Source organism: Staurois parvus, unplaced genomic scaffold (genome assembly GCF_062004578.1).
Source record: "Staurois parvus isolate SC_StPar_1 unplaced genomic scaffold, SC_StPar_1.0 ptg000198l, whole genome shotgun sequence".
NCBI lineage: Eukaryota > Metazoa > Chordata > Amphibia > Anura > Ranidae > Staurois > Staurois parvus.
Window position 1 is genome coordinate 2,232,171 of NW_028317994.1, and position 15,050 is coordinate 2,247,220.

Below are 15,050 nucleotides of genomic sequence, written 5' to 3' on the forward strand. Positions count from 1 at the left end.
AGAGGTGCAGGAACTGTAGGAGTTCTGTCTTCTCTGCTGCCAACTGTTGATATGGGGTGGGGGGAGGCAGAGATGATCCTTTCTGCAGCTGCACAGAGAAGTGCAGGATCTGGTGGCGGAGTTCTGTCCTCTTCTCTGCTGCCTACTGCTGAGACGAGGTGAGGGCAGAAATTAGGCGAGTTCTGCACCTGCAAGAGAGGTGTGAGGGACACATGAAATGACCTGATGGGCCGGATTCCAACAAGCTTATACCACACATCAGTCAGTCTTCTAACCGCTTGAAGGCCAAGCCCTTTCTGACACTTTTTCTTCTTGCATTAAAAAAAACTTTTTTTTTGCTAGAAAATTACTTTGAACCTCCAAATATTATATTTTGTTTTTTTGTCACACAGTATTTGCGCAGCAATTTTTTCAAATGCACTTTTTTTTATATAACACAATATATTGCCCAATTGTTTGATAAACTCTAAAAGATGATGTCATGCCGAGTAAATGGATCCAAACATGACGTGCTTTAAAATTGAGCACATCCGTGCAACGGTGACAAACTATGTAGAGTTTTAATATCCATAGGCAATGCTATAAAAGCCTTTACAGGTCATCACTTTAGATCTACACAGGAGATCTAGCGCTAGAGTTACTGCCTTCGATCTAACGTTTGCGGTGATACCTCACATGCATAGTGCAATCTCTGTTTACATACCGGCATGGGACAGATGGAATGTAAATATCCCCTGTGATAGCAATAGACAGTAGCAGGTACTCTTTTCTGGGAAATCTGAGGTCTTTTAGACTCTAGATCTCTGCTCTGCCCTTAAAGTATCTCACCACACCAAGATTCGTGTGATCAGATGCTTTCCCAATTTATAGCTGGCACTGTTTATATCTGGCAAAGCAGAAATGATGAAATGCTTGTAGCTTCCATTCTCTTAGACCATAGAGATGACGGAAGACATTCAGGTCTCCGACCAGCTCTATGGTCAGCCAGTGGAACTGCTGGCTGCATTCTCGGGACAGGGACAGGAGAGCCCAAGAAAACTGTATGGGGGGAACGTCCCTTCCTGCTGCTTGTGAAACCAATCCAGTGGCTTATTAGCCACTAGGATTCTTTTTACATGAAAGCCGACTGCCAGCTGAAAACAAATGCTACCAGGATGACGCCTGTAGCTGCAGGTATCACCCTGGTATAACCACTCAAAGTTCAGCAACGTACCACTACATTGCTGGTCCTTGTTGGGCATATATGTAACAGCAGAGAACATGGGCATAAGAAGAATCAGGTCTGGGGACCAATATGACCTCAATTTATTCTTTTTTGTAATGCCTATGTTGAGGGTTAGACCCAAAAAAGTTTTACATTCAGAAATGGTTATAGATTTCCATTCGAATTGTCTGGCAAGAGCTGTGTTTTGGTGGGTGGCGATGTATTGTGTGTATAAATTGCTTTGGCCCACAATCAGTTGATACAAATCTTCCATTAAAAACAGCAGAGTGCCTAAACTGGCTGACCCTGGCTGGGAGGGGAGCTAACTCTTCCTGACATTATACAATTTTTCACTGATCACTGTATTACTGCCATTAGCGACTTCAGATATACTGGCACTTTACTAATGGCTCTGGCTGGGTGACGGGATGATCAAAGAATTATAGGGGGCGATCAAAGGGATAAATGTGCTATTCTAATGTGTGTGTAATGCTTTTACTCAGTGCCGTATTCTCTCTTCTCTCCTTGGACTGGCATAGGGGGCAGTGGGGGGGGGACAAATGTATGCGCACGCACTCCTGGAAATAGAAAGCGACGTAAGGGTATGTCGCTTTGCTCCGAGCTGCCACTCGCCCGCACCGTGTGGGCGGGCAAGTAGTTTAAAAAAAAATTCTCAATATTTTTATATTAGTATTAACATTATAATTCTTTTTACCATTTAAAAAAAATACTTTCATCAGAGTAGTAAAATGTTACCATAGAAACATTGTACTACTCTGGGGGGTGAACATGGATTTTTTTTTTACTTTTTACACTTTGCATTGCAGAAGCAATAAAAATTATTGCATCTGCAATGAAATGTTTGCTTTGAACTGCCATGGATGGGTTAAGCTTATGACAGCTAAAAATACAATGATCCGTGATTGACTTCATCTGGTCACATGGTATAGGGTGCTGTGATTGGCCCCATGTATCATGTGAGAACTGTGGGCCAATCACAGCTCACCAGCTGTTGATTGTCATTGTTGATCATGTGATTGCATAGAAATCACATGACCACTGGGTCCCATTCACCAAGATCTTCATTGAGCTGTGTCTGGTGGAAACAACTGACATGGGGGGGAGTTGACCTTCCCTAAAATGTCAACTTAAACTATGTTTTAAGATTTTATTAAGTAAAAGCATTTGCAAGCACAAAAAGTAACACATGGCAGCCCAATTAAAAAAAACACAACAGTAAAAGTTGATCAGGTATATAAAATTCTGAATGATAAAGGAGATGTATTGAAACAACTCCACAATAGATCGATAATATGCTATTTTATGGCTCTAAATATAACAGCTAGTGTAGACCAAAAGTTACTTATAGTCTATAATCAAACGTATTGTCTATTCCTATTGCATTCAAGATAGATTCTTATTCCATGTAGCATGCACAATTTTCATAATCTGATAACAATCAGAAAATTACCTATCAATACAAGACCTTACTGACCAAGACCTACTGATACATACTGTATATACCAATATATTTGGCTAATGATACAATAAAGAACATAAAATAATTGAATGAGACACAAAAAGCTTAATTTGCCCTTTTAGACTTAATGGTATTAGTATATTAATGGAAACAATCTATTTTGTTTCCTTTTCGACATTTACTGTAATAGAATATTCCCCCTCTAATCTACAAGAACCCTTTTTCAAAATTGAATACCTAATATAACAGGCATTAGTCTCCTCATAGTGTTTAAAGGTGGTCATTATTTTTTTGCATATTTTAATATCAATGTAATACTTACACTTACTGAAATGTGCATGGGAACAGGATTTGCTTATACAGTATGTTGCTTTACTGTTCACCCTGTACAGTAACTCTGACTGCATGTATTTCTATAAATTTACAAAAATGTCAGTGTCCCTAGAACTCTGGTACATGGTACTATGCAGACTTACCAAGCAACTGAGTCACATCAGTATATCAGCACAAATGTACAAACAGCCCTTCATTATTTTTTAAAAACAAAATCCATCCTAATCAACATATTCCTTAAGCTGCCCAAATACTGTACATATTTTGGCCAGTTCCTGATGAATCTGATTAAATTTGCAAAGTGGGTGGCACTGTTGTCTGCCCCCTGCCCACATCCTTTGACTGAAAAATCAAGGGAGCCGGGAGAAAAATTGTTTTCCAAAAAGTGGCTTCATTGGATCAGATTCAACTGCTTTTCATGTATTTTGACAGCCGATGTCAAACAACAAAGAGCACAGTGTGACATTCATCCATCTGCACAGGGAATGGGGGAATCTGTTGGATTTTTTTTTTATTCAGCCTGCATCAGTGTGTAGTTAGCTTTACATCTCATTATGGAGGTTTCTGCCTATTTGTCCGGTAGAACTCATGCCTTATTCAGGCCATCCCAACACATACTGGAACTGAAGACAGCTCTAGCTTCATCACTTTTTCTTTCTTGCCCAAGACATGGGCTTTTTCAGGCTCTAACTCAATTTGAAAGACTGTGCCTATGTAGATTCATGGGACTCTTTCTAGACTGCAATTACTTTAGAACTGAAAAGGTATATTGTTCACCCATTTTCAATTATTAACATACTGGAAAGGAATCTAGGTGTCACCTTTTCACCTTACCAAAAAAAAAAAAAAATTCCAATCAGGAATGAAAAAAATTGAGAGTTCCCACTTTCCTGACATTTTGTGAAACTCAAAAGATTTGGGCAATATTTTGCCACATGGGTAAATAGAGAAGGCAAAGTTGAAATGGTTTTTGAAGGGTGAAACAGGCTGAGAGTTACAGAAGCTCATTTTGACTATCCTGGATATGTTCTTGTGCACCCCGATCCCTCCTCCAATTAACCTCAATATTTAGTTTTTGTTTAAAAAAATAGACAGTAAAAAAGTAAAATAAAGTATCTTAATTGAGAAAATACACATATAACAATAAAAACAACCCCCCACAATTATTAAGATTGTAAAAAAAAACCCACTGTAAATACACACCCTCTAAATAAAGGAAAAACAGATAATTTACCAGTTAATTATATAAATGTAGAGTTTCCATTGTAGCAAAATCCATTTCACCAAAATCCCTCTGCTCATATCTTTTAACAACTAGCCCCTGATGTGTTTCAATATATAAAATTACCTCTTACAAAATATACCTGCATATTTCCTCCCTTTATCCCAAGAACATCATACTATTAAGGAATATGATATTCAGTACAAAAGATCATGTATGAGATCATGTAACGTTTTTACACTGAAGTACATCCATCAAGTCAATAAAGGTCTTGAATACATTTAAAAGACGACACTACATCAACAAAAACTCGTCATAGTACATATAGATGCCATTTAACAAAGTACACTGTATGTCACATTATTATATACAGGAGTTACAGCTTTCAAAAGGTCAAATGGAATTGTTTAACAAAATTTCACATCTTGCTGTCAACAATTTAATTTGTATAAAGAAATGTCAGCTCACCATTAAAAAGAAATGTATCATTTATCATCTTGTTTAGATGTTTTGCCTTGAATATACAGCTGTGCCATTTTGTGACAGTCTGCTGGTTTAGGTAGTATTTTATAGATCCCAGTGTGTTCTCTTGAATTTTTATTTCGTTAAAGGAAGGCTGACTGAATATAGAAAGGCTTGCAACATGAAAAGTAATGAAGTGAGAAGTGGTTAAAATCCTAAACTGTTTTTAGTTTCTTTTAACTTTTCATTTAATGCTTGCAAACGAATATATAGAATGTCATGTAAAACATCATATAATAATGATCAGAGCTGGATTTTTACTTTCTGGTGCCTTCAGCCAATGTTTTGTGCCACTCTCTTCTTTCCCTAACAGTTGATTATCAATTGTATCAGATTAAGAAAACCAGACATCAAAGCCATCGAAAGCACAGCTGCAATCTGAGCTTTGGCAAATTCTGGCTGATTCCTGATGAAACAACAAACTTTCACTACATGGGTGGCCCAGTTGCCACCTTCCTGACCAACATCCTTTGATTGAAATTTGTTGACTGAACAGTGATTGCATCCAATCATATGAAGCCGCTGTTCAGGTATTCTGACAGCTCTTGGTATGGCTGTCCGAGTACAATGGCTGCAGCAGGAGGTTTTGCCATACATGCTGTAGCGCAAAGATGGAGGAATCTGATAGATGCTGTCTCATTCAGTCTGCAGGCTGAATGAAATAAATCTGTGTATGGTCAGCTTAATTTAGACTGTCACTCTGTTCTTCTCAGAGCAGCCTAGGTGTTTGGAGCTCGCAATCTGCCGTATACATATAAGCAGGTTGAAATACTGGCAGTAAGATAGCTGCTGCCCCTGTCGAGAGGGAAACCGTTAACCTGTTTTCTGTACTTTTTGCTGAGCTGTGCCTCTCTCCTTGTGCTTATAATAAAAAGGGAGAGGGCTCTTCCAAGTCACACAGTCTGCATGGGAAGGAAAGTCACAGACAAGCCACAGCATGTAATCACCAGCTGCTCACAGAGAGGTTGGAAGCAGTTCTACCTCTTAGAGCAAACCTGCCTGCTATTACATTCACCATGTAGGGGTTTGCTGGCATCTGCATTCCTCCCTGAAGAACACCAGTCATGGAAACCTGCCATTGTGGACTCTTTATATGGACGCTTGCCTGTGCACAACCCTGAGTTAGGGATTAGTTTAGGGAAAAGACTGTGCACTTTGTTTCAGAACTATGCTGAGAGTTTCCAGTAAAGCTTTTGAAATGTTGTCCTTGCCTGGTCGTCTGAAGTTTCTTAAGGGGTGTAATGCAAGAAACAGGGACACATAGGGGGTTATTTACTATATCAGGAGAGTGAAAAATCTGGTGCCACTGTGTATGGCAGCCAATCAGCTTCTAACTTCAGCTTGTTCAATTAGGCTTTAGCAATAAAACCTGGTAGCTTATTGGTTTCTATTCAGAGCTGCACCAAATTTTGAACTCTCCAGTTTTATTAAATCAACCCAATAGTCTATAGTCAGATAAGAACATTGGGGTATGAAGACATCAGTGTAGGAGTAAATACATGAGTGATTACTAAAGGAAATGAAGATGTCTGTAGCAGTCTGTCGCAAGCATGCACATGTGGCAGGTTGGGTAGCCTCTTGCAGGAAGAGTTGTTGGCGGCACTCTCTCCGTGAGCAGGTCTGCTTCCCATAGCAATGGGAGTAGATCAGCACTGCAGAGGTCCCCAGCCTGTGCACAGGTAAAAAAAAGAGGAAGGGTTAACTAAGTGCATGCATGGAGTCCAGTTTATTTGCTCAAGTCTACACTGTGTATGGCCATCTCTATGTTGGAGGTTTTTCCTCATGGTTGTGTTTTTCCCCGAGAGTGGCTTGTGCCTTTTCCTGGGTCATTGATGAGCATGGCACAAAGAAAGGTATCCCATGTGCAGGGTGAGTGTCCTAGTCTATGATGCCTGGCATAACAGCCCACATACAGTACACTGTTTCAGCAAAGTGTGAAAACAACAATGAAGACCTAGCCAGATTGTGTCAACAGGCAGAGCAGCAGTCTGGGACCTTTTATTATTTATTTCAGGTACTTATATAGCGCCATCAATTTACGCAGTGCTTTACATATATATATTATACATTCACATCAGTCCCTAACCCTCAAGGGGCGTACAATCTAAGGTCCTTAACTCACATTCATATACAAGGGCCAATTTTTAGACAGGATCCAATTAACCTACCAGCATGTCTTTGGAGTCTGGGAGGAAACCACAGCACCTGGAGGAAACCCACACAGGCACAGGGAGAACATGCAAACTCCAGGCAGGAGTTGTCATTATACGGTAGAATATAGCCTATGCTGTCTATGCAGAAATCCAGTGCTAATATTGATTACAATATCCAGTAACATAAAGAAACAGTCATTCATACACCATTGACACAAAAGGGCTAAGGGAGATTTAATGCCCCAATAAAACTAATAAACAAAATGTTGAATATAGTAGTGAAAAAAGCCACAGAACAGGCACAGTCTAAATTGTATTCAAAGTTTATTCAGACTACCAAACCTTATCATCTTTATATCCCATCCAATATATGCAGTTAATCCCAGTTTATTAAATTATATAGACTAAGTAGGCTGTTCCGGTGCTGGAGTTATCAGAAAAGAACATTAAACTGGCAAGCAACAGTTTTTAACTATATTTTATGTTATGATGTTTTTAAATACTTCTAAGAAATTATGATATGTTATTGAGAATATGTAACAGATATAAAATAGGTGTTTCCTATCTTTGGTTTCAAAAGTGGAAATACACTTTAAGGCAATATCTAAAAATCTATATTTTTACTTCAAGAATTTATCAAATAATATTTGAATCATTTGTACTTTCTAATTATAATTTATATGACATCACTAATTTTTCATTTACATCTAAACAAATGCTAAAATATACATGTGCTCTCATGTTTAGCACACAAAAATGTTTAGAGATTATGGTAATGAGTATTAGGTTTCAGGATGCAAATGTCGTTCACCTTTTTAATTTGTGAGTTTTAGGCAGAAAATATTTGAAAAATGCTTGAAAGCAGGGTAACATATTTTCTCTCATTGTGGGGCTGACAATCTCATTCTGATTGTTGAAGAATCGATGCATACAAAATCTTTCAATTATGGTCTATTAAATATTGAAAAACATATAATTATATTTCTACTTTTATCTTGCAGTACCCTATGAATTTCATTATCAAAGGTATTCACTACTTTTATTAAAGCATTATTATCAATATCACCATCACTAATCATGAATAATTAAATCATCAATTATTTCAAACAATTAAATCATTTAAATGGTGTATAATTAATTACACATTTATGTTTATAGCAGTCTATAAAAGAAAAATAATATTAATACCATAAATTCACATTAGTAACATATAATTAAACAGCTACCAGTCATTATTATCAATATTGCCATTGTTATTGATCAGATAGAACACAGAATATATTATTATTTAAATATAATCAACTGAATTTTTATCTCTACAATATAACTATGCTAAAAGAAATAGGGGATTATTTCATATTTTTTCCAATGAACCTTTTTAGCACTAAATAAAATCTACAATCTAGAGGTACTGGTCTACCAAGATAGATGACTGGAATATTTTGGAGTTAATTATGTCCCAAAAAAATTATACAAATATCATCCCAACATTTCATTATATTCTTAAGTCTGTGCCAAGACTATGCACATTTGAATTATTTACATATTCTGATCAAACATTTTAAACAAGGACTTCTTTAGCTATAGACATTAAGGAGAAATTCATCATTGAGGAGAATTTGACATACAAGGGAAAGACATTGAGGAGAAATTCATCTTCAAAATTTACAATATATGCATAGAAATGCTATAGAAAGAATAATCTTTGCAGATTGCCAGCCCTCTAATGTATATAGTAGGTTTTTCTCAGCTGTTAGAAATGGACTGAAAGTCAACGTTCCTCCCCTGGTGCCAGCTTAGTCTGGTGTGGGAGCAAATGTGCTGAAGGTCTCAGATTCTTGAGGCACATCTGAGCATGCATAGAACCATAACCCTAGAAAATGCATTTGCAATAAATCTATATGAACAATTAGGCATATGTGGCATACCTGGGGAGTACAAACTCTTGTGTTAACCAGGTCCTTGCTGTATCTATTATCTTAACAAATCCCAGAATATAGTCAAATGAAAAGAGGTAAGAGATATAACAAATATTGTTTAAATGCTCATTTGCTTTCTTTACATGGGGTTGGCAGGAAATATAGATCTTCATGTATGGTGTGTGTTCCAGCATGGGAGGAGCCATCTTTGAAGATCTGTGGGCATACATGTACAGTTTTAAAGGCACCTAAGCCCTAATGGTTCGGAGGAGTCAAATGTACTGTAGAGAAAGCAAATGAGCATTTAAACAATACTTACTACTTTTCATTTGTTAATTTTAATGTTGGTGCTCATTCTAGAGGAATGCTATACTTTAAAGCCCAGCTAAAGTCAAATGATTTTTTTTTTCTTTATAGTCCTGTACCACTTTATGGTATTACTTGTTATATATACTTTATAATAATAACGCAATTTTAATTTTTTATAGCTTTTTCACTTAGTAGAAATATCCTTTATTCTTAATAGAATACTTTTTGCCTTCCTACTTCAATGATCTCTGCTGGGCTAGATGAGTGATGGCTACGTCTACTAGACATCATGGTGAAACTAGAGGTGAATCTATGAAAATGGAGTTTATTAGTAAAATGTCTATCTGGCTTAATATTTATTTATGTAACTTAGGCCTTAGCCTGTAAATTGGTAGTAAACTTATTTTTTTTATTTTACCTACAGGTAATGTTATAATAAAGGAGATATTCTCTTGTTCCTAAAGCCGGCGCATGCGCTCTGAAGGAATGGCATACCTATGTCATTCCTTCAGAGTTGTGTGCCGTGGCTCGGGACTCCTGCGTGCATGCATAGGATTGCCGTCATCACGGCCTGGCCTGTCAGACGACTGGAGATTGCGAACCCGGAAGAAGGACTGAGTGAAGATGGAAGCCTCTGCGGCAGTGACAGCATGCCACAGGAAGACTTCATTTTAAGGTAGGTTTTACATAATGTGCTAGTATGCAATGCATATTAGCACATTATGACATTACCTTGCAGGGGACTTTTTTTTCTATTTCTTGCAGTTTACTACCAATTTAAAGCCTCATTCACATGGTATTTTATTGCCAGTTGTGGCAACAATGCAGTATATTTCTCCAGATGAATTGATAGGTGGATGTGGTTATGTCAGGATACAGATATGAACCTGCAACCTCTGCTGTGTCTGGCAGTATCTCTTCTTGCTCAGCCACCTGAGATGCTAAATATCCCCCTACCTGATTCCTTTGACAATGTTGCCTTGTATCTTGTTTCTCTTGAACTTTGCACCCTTTGCACATGCCATGAACTTCCTATTTAAGCCATGCCTTTGCGCTTCCTGTTTGCCAGATTATTGTACTCTCTGCAGCCAATATCTTGCTCTTGTCACTCCTGCTACCATCTGTATCTTTGCTACCACTTATTACTGCCAAAGCCAAGTTCTATAGTTTGCAGCAGGGTAGATGTTCTGTTGCTGAGTACACAGCTGAATTCGGATGTTGGATCACAGAGTCCACTTGGAACCCAGCACCACAAGAGTCCAATCCGCCAAGGGCTCTCTAAACAGGTAAAAGATGAGTTCACCAGCTCATTCAATTATGTATCAAAATTGATCAGAGACTTATAGAAATGAGAAAGTATTAGGAAGTAATGGTGACATGCATTGCTCTGCTAGTCATCGTGTTCAGAAGGATCCAAAAGTTTCTTTGGATTCTAACACTCCCATATATATGCAGGTTGAAGCGCTTAAGAGACCTATTTCTACTCAGGAGAAAGAGAGAAGATGTTTGGAGAACCTGTATCTATATAGTCTATATTGTTAATTGTCCCAGTAAAGAACAATTGCTGCAACCAATGTTATAGTGCTTGAATAAATAGACTCCATTACCCAGTCTATTTTCCTATTGATTCATGAAAACTAAGTTAATTCTCTACTATCTAATTTTGTTATCCCTATCAAACTTATTACTGAGGGCCATCAAATTAATTGCTCTGCTTTGCTGGACCTCGGGGCTGAAGGGAACTTTATGGACACCATCCACAGTAATATTATTCAAACAAGAAATAAATCTGCCCCTATTAATATGGAAATGGTTCTTGGTTCATTTTTATGGTCAGAGCCTGTTACCCAGGAAATGGTTCTTTCGGTGCTCCAATTTGAGGCTGATCATGGTGAGACGATCAGCTTTCAGCTGATTATGTCACCCAAATTTCCCATAGTCCTGAAGATTCTTTGATTTACTACCTATAATCCCTCCAATTAACTGGGAAGCACGGACTATACATTTCATGTCTTCCCATTGCCAGGAACATTACAGAGAACTCGTTGAACACATTTTCCATCAATCAAGGAATCAAAAAGTTGATGTGGTAGCTACCCAGAATCTGAATTAAAGGGGGTTAGATAGTGGCTTGATGAAATTTTAGAGAAGGGCTTAATTAGGCAAGCCATAGATTATTGGATTTTCTTTCTTTCCACCACAGGTGGAAGGAAAGAAAATCACTAGATTCCCCCATCAACACAGTTAATTTTAATGGGGGGAATGCCTCTTGCAGCTCTCTTGTACTCTGCCAGCGGGGGCATGCAAGAAGCTTCCCAGCTGGCAGAATACATGGTTACTGCTAGCGACTATAGCCAAGGGCAGTAATCAGATGCTAAAAATCCGAAAGGCTGGTTTCACCTAAGCGGATCGACTTTGGTACAGTCAGCCTACCCAAAGATGGATCTAATCTCATCGGGGCCCCCCTGAACTGGCTAAGATTTGATCCATCTATGGCTGCCTTTAGACTCTCAATGTCTTTGTTGAAAAAAATAACTTGCATCCATGCATCGATTAAAGGGATTTGAATAAAATCACTATTAAATTCTGTTACCCACTTCCCTAGTCTCTGAAATGTTGGAAAGCCTCTGTTTTGCCAGTAGCTTTACAAAACTAGACTTATGGATGGCATATAACCTTGTTGTCAAGGAGATGAATTTAAACCACCTTTAGAACCACATATGGGCATTTAAAGTCCTTGGTTATGCCTTTTGGCCTTTGCAATGCTCCCGCAACTTTTCAACAGTTCATCTGTGATGCTTATCAGGATCTGTTGGACCAATTTCTGATTGCTTCTCTGGATGATATGCTCATCTTTTCTGATAACCTGTCATTGAAAGATTAAGAAAGAATCGACTTTACATCAACCTGGAGAAATGTGAGTTTGAACCCAGATCCAGTTCTTTGGTTACATAATTTCTCCAGAAGGAGTGAGCATGGATCCTGAGAAGATCAAAGCAGTGATGGATTGACCTGCTCCTAGAAATGTTAAGGAAATACAACGAATTGTTGGATTTGCCAAATTCTACAGAAAATTCATAAGAAACCTCTGGAAGTTGATACCACCAATTACACATCTGAAAAAGAAAGAGATGCCCTTTGTGTGGTCAACACTGCCTTTTGTAAGCTTTCACCAATATTGGTACATAACAATCCTGGACTTCCTTTTATCATGGAAGTCAATGTTTTAGACCCTGCTATGGGTCGACTTCAGAATTTACTATCTTTTCACAGTGAAAAGGAGAAAAGATACAGCTTCATCCTTGTGCTTAATTCTCTCATTTAATGTCTTCATTAAATTATGGAAATTACATTAAGGAATTATGACATTGGGAATAAAGAGTTGCTGGCAATTAAGTACACCTTTTCCAAAAGGAGGCATCTGCTGGAAGGGCTAATAATACTGTAACTCTTTTCACTGATCATAGAAATTTGGTATTCATTCATTCTGCTAAACAATTGTCTTATAGACAAGCGTATTGGTCTCAGTTCTTTTCCAGGTTCAGTTTTATCATCTCATATCAACCTGGGTCAAGGGATGGTAAGGACGATGCCGTATCGAGGATATTGCCTAAGGTGCTCCAGGAAAACAACTCTGAATGTACAAACCTGTCTCAGAATAACTTCTTAGGGGTCACACGCTCCAAGACATTCTTGAGTCTTCTCAAGAGGGGTATGAAAAGGATCCATTTCTCAATAATCCCCCTAAAGACATTAACCTTGAGTACAAGAATGAATTTTGGACTCAAGCGCATCATCTCAATGTACCTGAATTGTTTTGGGTAGAAACCATCAGGTTGGTGCATGACTCATCTTAGAAACCCCAAAATGAACAGAAAGTTTAGAAGGAACTTTTATCACAATACTTTAGGTGGCCTGGTTACAAGAAAGATGTCAAGAACTATGTGTCCTCATGTCAGTAAGACACCCCAATCTTCTACTTTGGGGTTTCTCCAACCACTGTCTATTCCATTAAGACCATGGGGGTCAATTTCTATGGAATTGATGGTCAATCTTCCTCTCCTTGAAAGAAATTACCACTATCTTGGTAGATGTTGACATCTCACTATAATGGCTCATTTTATACTTATTATGGTGTACCATTTGTTAATCAAACTGTGGAGTTTGAGAAGTTTATTTAACCACCATGTGTGCTCTGTTGTTTTGCACCTGAATGTCCTCTCTGGGGTACACAGCTGTGCAATCTATTACCGCTGTGTCCACTGGACACTACTGATAACTGATCATGGTACCTATTACCATGTGATCACCTTGACCAATCAGTGATCACGGTTACAGTAGTAAACAAGCCTTTCATTCATTATGTCTTGCTTACTACTGTGTGAGCTCTGTGATTGGTCACAGCCACCACATGATACTAAAGCCAATCACAGCGGCCCTGTACTATGTGATAACTGTGACCAATCACAGTAATAAGCAAGGTCTCATAAATTAAACCTTTGGACAGTTTTACCAATTGCTCATTAAGCACTATAATAAGCAATTAGAGTGTAAAAAAAATCCCTGATCACCCCCCCCCCCCATAGTAGTACAGTGACACTGCACTTTTTATATTACAGTCATTTTTTACCTACTGTTGCTAAAGCAAGAGCAGTGTTACTATGGTGACATGTTATAGTGATCATGTGCCATGGCTGGCTGCTCTGATATCACCAGCCAGACATTATCTCTGATCATAGCTACAGCAGTACAATGTCACCAGACCAGTGCTGCCAGCCAGTATCCATAATCACTACCACTGACTCAGTGTCCCTAATCACTATTATTATTATTATTATTATTATTATTATAATACAGGATGTATATAGCGCAGGTGAGAGTCTGATAGATTGGGGTAGGGAGTTCAGAGGATGAGCGACGCCCTGGAGAAGTCTTGGAGACGAGCATGGGAGGAGGAGACAAGGGAGCTAGAGAGCAGGAGGTCGTGCGAGGTGCGGAGAGTTCGGTTTGGGTGATATTTGGAGACAAGATTGGTGATGTAATTTGGGGCAGAGTTATAAATGGCTTTATATGTTATTGTTAATGTTTTGAATTTTATCGGTTGGGCAATGGGAAGCCAGTGGAGGGATTGGCAGAAAGGGATGGCTGAAACAGAACGGTTAGTAAGGTGGATGAGTCTGGCAGCAGGGGATAGCCTGTGATGAGGTAGGCCAATGAGGAGGGATTTACAATAGTCAAGGCGAGAGATAACCAGGGAGTGAATACGTTTCTTAGTAGTTTCAGAGGTTAAAAATGGCCGTATCTTGGAGATGTTGCAGAGGTGAAGTCTAAATGACTTGGACAGCAATTGGATTTGGGGCTGAAAGGACAGATGGGAGTCTAGGATTACACCTAGTACCCTGGCATGAGGGGAGGGATTGATGGTTGTATTATTGGTCTTGATGGAGAATTCAGGGGAGGGAGCATGGGCTGGAGGGAATACTAAGAGCTCAGTTTTGGAAAGATTGAGGAAGTGGAGTGACATCCATGCCGAGCCGATATGTCACTTAGTAGGTTAGTAATACGACAGGAGACTGAAGGGGTGAGGTGAGGAGTAGAAAGATTGATTTGTGTGTCGTCAGCATAGAGATGGTACTTAAAGCCATGGGAGTTTATAAAGTGACCAAGGGAGGAGGTGTAGATGGAGACGAGAAGGGATCCAAGGACAGAACCTTGAGGGACCCCTACAGAAAGAGGGAGTGGAGAGGAGGAGCCAGAGTTATTGGTGACGCTGAAGGAGTGCTGCGATAGGTAGGACTAAAATCAAGAGAGAGCAGAGTCTCGCAGGCCAAGAGAGTGGAGTTTTTTGAAGAGGAGGGGCTGGTCAACAGTATCAAAAGCCGCAGAGAGGTCAAATAGTAAGAGTATG